A 13,382-nucleotide genomic window follows, 5' to 3' on the forward strand; every position below is an offset into this window, starting at 1 on the left:
CTAAAAAATAAAACCTCAACTGACTTCTAGTCTGTACAGTGGGACCAGATCCTTGGGAGAACAAAGATGACTCCTTTGAGTTCACACAGTAATTGGCATCAGGAATAGCTGTTCCTAAAGGCAACAGCTAGTAATTTCCTGGTACATTTCACAAACATTTGCTTATACCAGAGAAATTTGAGCCTCAGGCATCTTGGTTCTGCAGATGACTGCAAACAAATCTCTTTTTCAGAATGTGGCTCCCCCAATTTCCTCTTCTTCCAGCTCGGGAATTCTCCTTTCCAACTCTTTACACCTCTGTACTGAAGTCAGATTCTTTTTCTCTTGCTTTTCTGTACTACTGTAGCAACATTAGCAGGACACAAAGAGAACACTGAAAAGCCTGTTTCTGTCCTCTGTTTAAGTAACTAGAGTGAACCAGAAAAGTGCCTCACAATCTGCAAGCCCGGCAAGGCCAGTGCTGAGCTGACTGTGGCCACAATATATGCACAGTCTCCTCCATCACTGTAGAAGGGCACTGGGGTGGGACAAGCACTCCAAATAGTACAGGCTCTTCCAAGACCTTATCTCAAAGCCCTGAGCACAGAAGAGCCAGCTTATGATAACTCAGTCAAATGACAGCACATCTACAGAAACACTGACAAACCTGTTTCTAATACTTAATGAGAATTGCCCTTTCCCTCATAACAACAAATCACTTTTCCACTGTATAAAGGAGCTACAGAGATTCTCAAATAAATGGCTGGGAAACTTTAGGACAGATAGAATGAAGGGTTTTATTTTGTTTTGTTTTGGTCTTCACAATCCTCCTCTGTCAAATCCTTTCAAATAATCAAACTGCTCAAATAAGTGTTACATGGCTTTTTATAGGCACAAACTGCTGCATAAAAATAACACAAGATTTTTCTAACGCAAACCAGGCTCTTACAGAAAGAGTATTGAGAGTACCATCCCAGCAGCATGGCTGCATGACAATTAGGACTGATAGTAAAGTTAAGCCATAACCAATTAGACAATATATCCAACATCTCAGATGAACTCCATTAAAAGCTTTATGCTCTACCATATTATTGTTCGCTTTCATTTTGCTACATGCATCAGAGAAAAATGCTAAGTCATTTGGAATTCAAGACTAAAGGCCTCAGAGATGGTTTCTGAAGTTCAAAGGTGTATGATAAATTTATCAGATGGCTCTGCAACTTTTAGAGAAGACTGATATGCCTCTTATGTATGTACAAAGAAAAAATTCCTATTGTGCACCATACATGAGGTTTCTCTCCTATGGATACAGTGTTGGACACTGGCATGAAATACTTTGCTTGGTTAACAATAAACAGAAATACCAGTACAAAATTTGAAGACTGAAGAAAAAGTGGCACTTCATAACAGCAATGAAACTATCATTCTGCCTTCATCTGTTGTGACTGTGGCACTAGAAATGGCTAAATCAAGCAGAAAGGTAGCAAATATAACTGTTATTTAGCCAGACAATCATTCAAGCAGCATTCAAGCATTAATTTTTCCTATTATGTCCTCTACATTTGAGAATATCTCATAAAATCAGAACAGGTGGAAGTGTATTAACAGAGGCAGCTTTTATCCTGCTATATTTTCTTCACAAGTGTCAGGATATCGTACTAACGTCTCTGCTACAAAATATTGCTGTACACTTAGATCACTGTTGGAAAGTATAAACAAGCTTCAAAGCAAAAATATTTTGTAGGAATTTATCTATTACTGTTTTTAACAGACAATTTTTAACTACTGTAGCACAACATGACATATCGTAGAGCTCCTATGAAGCATCAACAAAATTGCATTGCTACAGTAATAGAAGAGCAAACAGGGTTCAAGAGAAAATTTTCTTAATTTGATTTTATCAGACTTTAGTTATAGCTGTGAAAATCATAGTTGTACTGCTAAAGCATTCTACATCAAAAGCCAGAACAAACTCAAGTACCTGGGACCATTTGTTGATATTTTTAAGACAAGTGTGAATATCCTGAAAAATTTTTGGGTTTATTGTGTCCTGATCAAACCACTACTTTGCATGAGTATGCTTACAAAGCACACCCATAACCTCCAGGATTTCTGAATACACAAAACCATTACTTCTCTCTTGTATATGTAATGGAAAGTGTATAGTTTGGTGATATGCCAAGAGCCCCTGCTTTGGAACTTGCCTGGCCAGCAGCAGAGAAATAGACCTCTGAGTCTAGGGAGGTTCCTGACATTTTCCCTTTGCAAAAGTGAAGAGACCCTACAGGAGCCAGCTGCTCTCATGGGACAGGCAGAGGACATGTGGGCAATGGTGACCACACCCACACCTTTAAAAAAGCCCTCAGGCAGCCCAGTGACCATGTAGGCAAAAAGGACATGGGACATCAGCCAGGGCATGGCAAAGCAGTTCACACAGAAGGGTGAGCAGGGAAAGCATCAAAGCTTGGCCTGCTCAACCAGGAAGTCAGACCAACAGCTGCTTCAGAACCAGCCTGACCAGCAGCACTACCTGACCTCCAAGGTAGAACAGTGAGCACTCATCAGGGAGCATAGGCTACAGTTTTAGCCAGGGGGGGTCTGTGGTGAAGGCACATTATGCCCAGATGCTGAATCTTGTCCCAGCATGTGGACAAGCTACCCCTCCTTCAGGAGGAAGACAATAGCCAAGGCATTAGCCAGGCCAGCACGCACCCAGCGCATGCAGTGCTCGTGCAAACACCAAATATGGGCAGAATTCTAGCATCATACTTTCTATAGGCTGAAGCCAGTTGTTTATGAGAGTGCCCATTGGTCAAACCCAGCCTCGAGGAATCTATAAGTATCACCTCAGTTGGTAAACAAGTTGCCCCCTCTTTCACTTTGTCTCTGTGCTTGCTCAAGAGAGCAACTCTCGAGCCGCAGCCTCTGCCATTGAGCTTATTGTTGTTAGCTTCTGTCATATATGCACGCATACTGAAAGGCTCTGCATCATGAGAAGCAGCTGGAGGATCATCTCCACAGAGGGAGGACCTTTGCTGAGCCCGAGAAGCCCAGCATCGTCACAGCCAGTTGTACCAACCAGGAGTGCCTACCTTGCCACTGGAGGACTGAACCAACCCCCGAGGGTAAGACCTGCCCAGTTGCCAGGGAGAAGGGACTTGATCGAGACTGAGTCCACATATGCCTAGCCCTGCCGTAGCTGGGCAAACCCTGCAGTTTTGCCTGCTGCCGTGTCCTCTGATCCCACCTATGGGCAACCGTCGCTCCGCCCTGTCGTGCGAGCTGACTCCCGAGGGCCGACCCTACGGGCTGACCCCAACCAGGACCGATCCCTGTCGTCTGGAGGGAATCGAACAAGTCCTGAAGGGAACCTGCTTCTGAGCTAAGCCCAGGTTCCATTACTCCCTCTCCACTGCTGTGGAGAGAGGAGACAGTAATGCAACATCACCGTGTAACTTGACTAGGAACCAGTCCAGCGACAGTCGTCTGCCAGACCCCCACTTTGCTACAAACTACAGCTACAGAGTATCTTCTACGTGCTTTCCATCCATTAGCACTCAGTTCAAAGTATCCGCGTCTAGCAGAGTAATCGCTGACGTATAGAAAGATTAGAATACTGCTGCGTATGGCCAGGAGCCACCCACATCCCGACGAGTCGCCATCTAGAGGCCAAGCAGCAGAACTGCACCCTTCGTTATATAAATACAGAAATAGTCTGTAACTAGTTCAATTAAGTTCTAATCATAACACTAAGCCACTTGTGGAATGTATTTCATGAACGTGCACTAGAACATGTATATAAGTTGGTGATTCATTGATTATTAATAGTTTGATAATAAATATAATGTTTTCATAATTCATATTTCATATTCATAAATTTAATAACCTCTTCACCACAGGGTCATAGTATCATAGTATCAGTCAGGGTTGGAAGGGACCACAAGGATCATCTAGTTCCAACTCCACTGCCATGGGCAGGGACACCCCAAACTAGGTCAGGCTGGCCAGAGCCTCATCCAGCCTGGTCTTAAACACCTCCAGGGACAGCGCCCCAACCACCTCCCTGGACAACCCATTCCAGGGCTTCACCACACTCATGGTGAAGAACTTCCTCCTCACATCCAGTCTGAGTCTCCCCACCGCCAGCTTCATTCCATTCCCCCTAGTCCTATCACTACCTGATATCCTGAGAAGTCCCTCCCCAGCCTTCTTGTAGGCCTCCTTCAGATACTGGAAGGCCACAATTAGGTCACCTCGAAGCCTTCTCTTCTCCACACTGAACAGCCCCAACTCCCTCAATCTGTCGTCATAGAAGAGGTGCTCCAGCACTCTGATCATCCTTGTGGCCCTTCTCTGGACACGTTCCAGCACGTCCATATCCCTCTTAGAATACATAGAATACATAGAATTCATAGAATAAACCAGGTTGGAAGAGACCTTCAAGATCATCGCGTCCAACCCATCAACCAATCCAACACCACCTAAACAACTAACCCATGGCACCAAGCACCCCATCAAGTCTTCTCCTGAAAACCTCCAATGACAGCAACTCCACCACCTCCCCAGGCAGCCCATTCCAATGGGCAATCACTCTCTCTGTATAGAACTTTTTCCTAACAACTGCTGCCTGTGACAAGAGACCAATATCCATCTGTCTACAACCTCCCTTCAGGTAGTTGTAGAGAGTAATAAGGTCACCCCTGAGTCTCCTCTTCTCCAGGCCAAGCAACCCCAGCTCCCTCAGCCTCTCCTCGTAGGGCTTGTGTTCCAAACCCCTCACCAACTTTGTTGCTCTTCTCTGGACTCGTTGCAGCAAGTCAACATCCTTCCTAAACTGAGGGGCCCAGAACTGGACACAGTACTCGAGGTGCGGCCTAACCAGTGCAGTGTACAGGGGCAGAATGACCTCCCTGCTCCTCCTGGCCACACTGTTCCTGATGCAGGCCAGGATGCCATTGGCCCTCTTAGCTGCCTGGGCACACTGCAGGCTCATGTTCAGTCTACCGTCAACCAGTACCCCCAGGTCCCTCTCAGCCTGACTGCTCTCCAGCCACTCTGACCCCAGCCTGTAGCTCTGCATGGGGTTGTTGTGGCCAACGTGCAGAACCCGGCACTTGGATGTATTAAATCTCATGCCCTTGGACTCTGCCCATCTGTCCAGCCTGTCAAGGTCCCTCTGCAGAGCCTCTCTACCCTCCAGCAGATCAACTCCTGCCCCCAGCTTGGTGTCGTCCGCAAATTTACTGGTGATGGACTCAATGCCCTCATCCAGATCATCAATAAAGATGTTAAAGAGCATGGGGCCCAGCACTGTTCCCTGGGGCACACCACTGGTGACTGGCTGCCAGCTGGATGTGGCACCATTCACCACCACTCTCTGGGCTCGGCCCTCCAGCCAGTTCCTAACCCATTGCAGTGTGCTCCCATCCAAGCCATGGGCTGACAGCTTGTCCAGGAGGGAAACTCTTGTAATAGAGGCTCCAGAACGGGACACTTTACTCCAGGTGAGGTCTCACCAGAGCTGAGTAGAGGGGGAGAATCACCTCCCTTGACCTGCTGGCCACACTTCTCTTGATGCAGCCCAGGATCTGATTGGCTTTCCGGTCCACCAGCACCTCCAAGTCTCTCTCCTCTGGGCTGCTTTCCAGCCAGTCACTGCCCAGCCTGTATTTGTGCCTGGGGTTTAGCAACCTCATCTGCCAATTCTCTCAGTACCATGGGTGTATCCCATCAGGTCCCATGGACTTGAACACTTTCAGGTTCTTCAGGTGATCACAAACCTGATCTTCACTTACAATGGCAGTTCTTCCTCCCCGTTCCTGGCATTGTCTTCCATGACATCAGGAGTGTGGCTAGAGGCCCTTGCAGTGAAGACTCAGGTAAAGAAGTTATTGAGTACCTCAGCCTTTTCCTCCTAACTTGTGACCATTCCACCAGTTTCCTTTCTGAGGGGGCCCACACCTTCCCTAGTCTTCTTTTTCCCATTAATATACCTGTAGAAGTTCTTAGTGTTCCCTTTAACCTCCCTGGCTATATTCAGTTCAAACTCTGCTTTGGCTTTCCTAACCAGGTCTCTTGCTGCTCGGGCAGCTTCCTTATATACCCCCTGTTCTACTTCCTGTAGAGTTTTGTTTTAAGTAATAGTGTGTCCAGTAGCTCCTTGCTCATCCAGGCAGGCCTCCTAGCATTCTTTCCTGCTTTTCTCTTTGTTGGTACACATAGCTCCTGGACACAGGGTTGCACCACCCACCTGGGGGGTGGCCAGTGCATAAATGTAGCTGCTTAGGCCTTTTTTCTGGGGCAAGTGTAGGCTTCAAACCTGCCTGCAAAAGGTCTGCCCAGGTTAAGAACCTGGCAGGTGGCTGAGCTGCAGGAGATGGTGAGAAGGCTGCATAGCATCAGGGAGGTAGAGGAGAGTTAAGAGTGATTGACCCAAGAAAAGTGCAGAAAAAACACAGCCACACAAAGACTCCCACACCAGTACACACTTATTTGCCAACAATGCAGAAGAGTGGAAGCTGGAACTGCAAGAGCCAGCATGAAGAAGAGACTTCCCTCAAAGCCTGGGGTGTCCTTGCAGGGTCACTTCATTTCTCTGCAGAATGAAGAGGTGAAACATGCTGCATCAGCTGAGACACTAGAACTGAGTGAGGCAGCCTGATCTGCTCACAGCAATTAAGAAAAAGTGATGGGTGGTAGTAGTAGGCAAATCTCTTCTGAGAAGTGTAGAGGCAACCAATTGTTGACCTGACCCATTCTCTATAGAGGTTTGCTGCTTACAGAGGGCTCACATCAGGGATGAAACCCAGAGGTTACCAGACCTTGTATATCCCAGTATTAGCCACCACTGCTGTTTCACCTGAGTACCAGAGATAGACACAAGAACAAAGGACCATAAATAAGGACTGCAGGGCTCTGGGAGCAGCAGTGAAGAACACTGGAGCACAGGTAGTCTTTTCATCAGTCCTCCCAGGCAAAGAGGGAAAAAAAAAAAAAGAGAGAGAAGAGTCATTGTTACAGGTGACTCCCTTCTGATGGAAACAGAAGCCCCAGTATGCATACCTGACCCACTTCAAAGGGAAGTCTGCTGTCTCCCTTGGGCCTAGGTCAAGGATGTGGTAAGAAGGCTTCCTACCCTGGTACAGCCCACAGATTACTACCCATTACTAACCTTCCAGATAGGTATTGATGACCTTGGAAGAAGGAAGCTGAGTGCTACCAAAAAGACTTCAGGGTCTTGGGTCAACTGGTCAAGGGAGAGGGAGCACAGGTAGTGTTCTCTTCTATCCTCCCAATTGCAGGGACCAACTCAGAAAAACTGAGGACTCACCAGATCAATTTTTGGCTTCATGCCTGGTGCCTCCAACAGGACTTTGGATTTTTTGACCACGGGCCAGCTCACACGATGCCAGATCTGCTGGCAGATGGGTGCATGTCTCTCCAAGAGGGAGAAGGGCTCATTAATCAAGCTTTAAACTAGATTCAAAGTGGGGAAGAGGAGAAACCATGCTCACTGGGAACAAACCTGGGCTGCTTGAGAAGTGGTGTCCCAGCTCCACTGCTACTTCAGGGAAGGTAGCAGATAATGACCCATGTATTGGGGAAGACACAAGAGCCAACAAGGAAACATCAGCACATGCAGGGCTCACTGGTAGGTTGGTGGCCATGGAGGTGGCCAGGAGTGGTCAGACAGCAAGAGTGAAAACTAATGGATTAAATCTCTCTCTGAAATGCTTTGTTGCAGTTTGAGCTGGGTGCCCCCCTGATTTGTTCACTTCCTGTGTCCAGAAGTCCAGCCCAGAGGGATGGACACAGGAAATTGTATTTCCTACCATAATTCTTTGCACCACTATAAGATCCAGTGCGGGGTCTAGCACTTTCTCTTTTCTTCCTCCTCCGTCAGCTGGTAACTGGGGGAGATGTCTGCTGGCTTTGGGCCTGGATAGGCCCAAGGCCACGGGGGGATGGGCAGTCTCAGGCCTGGCCAGCTGAGACTAGCCCAGCAGAGGGAGGGGGAAGAAGGAGCCCTGAGGGTCTCGGGTGTACCCTCAGGTGGGAATGGGATGCCTCTGGGTTTGCTTTGGGATCTTTCTTTGTCACTGCGCTTTGGGTTCTCTGTAACATTCACTGCTTTCTATTTAAACTTTCATCACTTTCGCAATCCGTTTGTCTGAGTGTTTTATTCCTGCCTGTGGTGGGGAGAGAGGGGGCTGCCTCAACCCAGCACATTCTTACATACCAATGCACAACGTATGGGGAATAAGCAGGAGGAGCTGGAGATCTGTGTTAAGCTGCATGACCACGGTGTAATTGGAATCACTGAAACGTGGTGGGACAGCTCCCATGACTGGAGTGTTGTCATGGAGGGCTATGTACTGTTCAGGAAAGACAGACCAACAAGGCAAGGTGGTGGTGTTGCTCTCTATGTGTAAGAGCAACTAGAATGTGTTCGAGTTCCACCCAGCGGGGAGTTAGAACAGGTGGAAAAGTTGTGGGTAACAATTAAGATATGTGGAAAGGTAGGCGAAACTGTTGTGGGGGTCTACGATACACCACCAAATCAAGCAGAAGATGCTGATGAGGCCTTCTACAGTCAGCTGGAGCTAACCTCCAGTAAACACTCCTTGGTACTCATGAGTGACTTCAGTCATGCTGACATTTACTGGAAACCCACACAGCCAGGCACAGCCAGACCAAAAGGCTCTTGCAGTGTGTCAATGGTAACTTCTTGATGCAGGTAGTGGAGGAGCCAACAAGGAAAGGGGCACTGCTGGACCTTGTATTAACTAATAAAGGAGGACTGGTCTGGGACATTAAGGTCATGAACAGCCTTCTTGACAGTGACCATGATATGGTGCAGTTTAGTATTACACAGGGTAGAAGCAGGGCAGTAAGTAGGATTACAACCCTGTACTTCTGCAGGGCTAACTTTGTACTCCTCGGAGATATACTTGCAGGAAGCCCATGGGCTAAGACTCTGGAGGGTAAAGGAGCCCAAGAAAGTTGGACAATTTTTAAATGCCACTTCCTCCAAGCCCAAGATAGCTGTGTTCCCTTGAGTAAAAAATGGGGTAGGCATGTCAGGAGACCTGCATGGATGAGCAAGGAACATATGAATGAAATCTCATGGAAGAAAGATACTTACAGTTCACGAAATAAGGGACTTGTCATATGGGAGAACTACAGAATAGTTGCCAGGACATGTAGTAAGGCAACAAGAAAGGCCAAAGCTGTTTTGGAACTAAAACTGGCAAAGAAGTAAAAGAGAATAAGGGCTTCTTCAAATATATCAGTAGGAAAAGGAAGAATAGCGAAGGTGTGGGCCCACTGCTGAATGGAGAGGCAGCCCTAATAACTGAGGATGCAAAGATGGCTGAGTTGCTGAATGCCTTCTTTGCCTCAGGCTTTACTCTCTAACACTGAACTCCCCTAGGAAGACCAGACCCTGGATGAAGGAGAAGATGACTGGAAGAGGGAGGACCTTCCACTAGTCAGTGAAGACTGGGTTAGGGATCAGTTACACAAACTGAATATTCACAAGTCCATGGGCCCTGATGAGATGCACCCAAGACTGTTGAGAGAGCTGGCTGATGTTGTTGCTCTACCACTCTCCATTATTTTTGAAAAATCCTGGCAGACAGGAGAGGTGCCTGAGGACTGGGGGAAAGCCAATGTCACTCCAGTCTTCAAAAAAGGCAAGAGAGGTTCCGGGAAACTACAGACCAGTGAGCCTCACCTCCATTACTGGAAAAATGATGGAGCAGATCATTTTGGAGGTCATCTCTAGGCAATTGGAAGGGAAGAAGATGATCAGGAGCAGTCAGCATGGATTTACCAAAGGAAAATCATGCTTGACTAATCTGATAGCCTCCTATGATGTTGTATGACCGGTGGATGTAGTCTACCTTGACCTTAGTAAGGCTTCTGACACTGCCTCCCAATACCATCCTTGTGAGCAAGCTCAGGAAGTGCGGGATAGAAAAACAGACAGTGAGATGGATTAGGAACTGGTTACAAAGAGTGGTGGTGAGTGGTGCCAAGTCCAGCTGCAGAGCTGTAACTAGTGGAGTCCCCCAAGGATCAGTGCTGGATCTGGTCCTGTTCAACATCTTCATCAATGACACTGATGAGGTGACAGAGTGTCTGCTCAGCAAGTTTTCTGATGATACCAAACTGGGAGGCTTGGCTGATACACCTGAAGGCTGTGCAGCCATTGAGCAAGACCTGGACAGACTGGAGAGCTGGGCAGAGAGGAACCTCATGAGGTTCAACAAGGATAAGTGCAGAGTCCTGCATTTGGGAAGGAATAATAAACTGCACCAGTACAGGTTAGGAGGTGATCTGGTGGAGAGCAGCCCTGTGGAGAAGGACCTGGAAGTCCTGGTGGCTACCAAGTTATCCATGGGACAGCAGTGTGCCCTTGTGGCCCAAGAGGGCCAATGGTATCCTGGGGTGCATTGAGAAGAGTGTGTCCAGCAGATCAAGGGAGGTTCTTCTCCCCCTCTACTCTGCCCTGATGAGACCTCACCAGGAATATTGTATCCAGTTTTGGGCTCCCTAGTTCAAGAGGGACAAGGATCTACTGGAGAAAGTCCAACAGAGAGCTACCAGGATGATGAAGGGACTGAAGCATGTGTCCTGTGAGGAGATGCTGAGAGCCCTGGGGCTGTTTAGTCTGGAGAAGAGTGAGAGGGGATTTAATAAATGTTTATAAATATCTGAGGGCTGGGTGTCAAGAGGGAGGGGTCAGGCTTTTCTCCATTGCACCCTGTGATGTCTCCAGTTCTGGGCCCCTCACTTTAGGAAGGACATTGAGACACTTGAACATGTCCAGAGAAGGGCAACAAGGCTGGTGAGAGGCCTTGAGCACATGCCTTATGAGGAGAGGCTGAAGGAGCTGGGATTGTTTAGCCTGGAGGAGGCTCAGGGGTGACCTCATTGCTCTCTACAACTACCTGAAAGGTGGCTGTAGCCAGGAAGGGGTTGGTTTCTTCTCTCCAGCAACCAGCACCAGAACAAGGGGACACAGTCTCAAGCTGCGCCAGGGGAAGTTTAGGCTTGAGGTGAGGAGAAAGTTCTTCACCGAGAGAGTCGTTCGCCATTGGAATGGGCTGCCCAGGGAGGTGGTGGAGTCACCATCCCTGGAGGTGTTCAAGAGGAGATTGGACATGGCACTTGGTGCCATGGTCTAGTCATGAGGTCTGTGGTGACAGGCTGGATACAATGATCTTTGAGGTCTCTTCAAACCTGAGTGAAACTGTGATACTGTGATACTGTGACAAGGGGTAATGGATATAAACTACAGCACAGGAGGTTCCACCTCAATATGAGAAGGAACTTCCTCACTGTGAGGGTCACAGAACAATGGAACAGGCTGCTCATGGAGGTTGTGGAGTCTCCTTCTCTTTAGACTTTCAAGACCCATCTGCATGTGTTCCTGTGTGACCTGTGCTGCCCTGTCAGAGCAGGAGGATTGGACTTGATGATATTCAAATGTTCCTTCCAACATCCTATGATCCTATGACTGGATGGGTCAGATCTACAAACAGTTATGAGAGTAGTGTCACAGCCAGGGCTTTGGCTATTAGACCATAGGAACCGCTTTAAGAAAACTGGTTTCCTGGGGGCCAGTGGGATCCAACTCTCCAGGAAGGGGAAGAGCATCGTTGGCTGAATGCTTGCCAAATTAGTGAAGAGTAGTTTGAAGTTGCCTGGGAAAGAGAATCCTCAGTTACTTCCACCACTACCACTTTGAGACTAGTGCCAGTAACAGATGCCTTAGAGCCTGAAGAAGAAGAGCAGCAGGAGAACAGGTGATACTACACTGGGAGTCTGCTACAGACCACCTGACCAGGAAGAGAGAGAGGATGAGGCCCTCTACGGATGAGGCCCTCTACAGACAAATAGGAGTAGCCCCACATTCACATCCCTGGTCCTCATCGGGGATAGGTAGCAGAATACGTGGATCTAACCAGCATGATATACATTGGGCAGACAGCACAGTAGAGCACATTGTCTCTATCACTGGCCCCCAGCCAGGACAAAACCACCACAGCAGGTCCTGAGAGAACTGGCAGATGAAGCTGTGAAGCTGCTTTCCATCATATTTGAAAACTCATGGCAATCTGATGAAGTTTCCACTGACTGGGAAAGGGAAATAAAACCCCCATTTTCAAAAAGGGAAAAAGAAAAAACTGAGGCACTACAGGCCAGTCAGTCTCACCTCTGTGCCCAACAAAATTATGGAGCACATCCTCCCAGAAACTCCTCTAAGGCAGATGAAAAACAAGGATGCAATTGGTGGAGCCAGTATGGCTTCACCAAGAGCAAATTGCGCCTGGCAAAAACTGCAGCATTCTACGATGGAGTAACAGCACTGATGGACAAGGGAAGAACCACTGATGTTGACTACCTGGATTTGTGCAAAGCATTTGACACTATCCCCCATGACATCCTGGTATCTAAATTGGAAAGATGTGGATTTGATAGGCAGAGCAGCGGATAAGAAATTAGCTTGATGATCATACACAAAGAGTGATGCTCAATGGCTCAATCTCTAATTGGAGACAAGTGACAAGTGGTGTTCTTCAGGGGTCAGTGATGTGGACAGTGGGATTAAGTTTGCTGGCCACATAAATGTATACGTGACTGCCAGGTGTGCTATCAGTAGGCAGAGCTGACCTGTCAGACAGGTCGTTCACACAAATCTTCTCTTTTGTTGGACATTCCAGAGGGTCTTTTCACCATCCCCTCCCTGGGCAGGTGTTGTCTGGGCGAGAAGCAAAGGTGATTTTATCTTTGTTGACTGACATCAAGAGAGACAAGATTTAGTCTCCTACAGGTGGCATATAGTAAATTAGAAGATTTCCCTGACCACTCAATATAAGTGAAGATAATCATGCAGGGGCTACAGTAAAATAAAAATCGATTTGCTTCAGCATACAAAGGACTGGGATTGTCATGAAAAACTATTTGGGTCCACATTTCAGGTTTCTCTGTCAGCAGAACTTTAAACAGCAGTGCTCAGATATAAATTGGATCTTGATAGGGCTCCTTTTTCCTGTAGCAGACAGACAGAAATCATCCTGATGGCCAATTTACAAGAAACAGATGATGTCATTTTGATAAAGCTCTCTTCTAGTTTCACATACTCAAGTGTTCAGACAAATGCAGACTATTTTCTGTGAAAAATCCAAGGAGGTCAAGATCCCAAAGACTGAAGTTAAATAGAGAGACAAGAAATAAAAGTACAATATTTATCAAGTTCCCATTTTAGTATCAAGCCATGAGGATGTCTGTGTGTTTATTCTGTTCTGTTCAGGAAACTGCATTCATACTGCAAACAGCAGTTTCTTTATTCCCATAGGTGCAAAATAACAGGCAAAATAGAATAGAATAGAATT

Source organism: Dryobates pubescens, chromosome Z, assembly GCF_014839835.1.
Source record: "Dryobates pubescens isolate bDryPub1 chromosome Z, bDryPub1.pri, whole genome shotgun sequence".
In the NCBI taxonomy this organism is placed as follows: Eukaryota; Metazoa; Chordata; class Aves; order Piciformes; family Picidae; genus Dryobates; species Dryobates pubescens.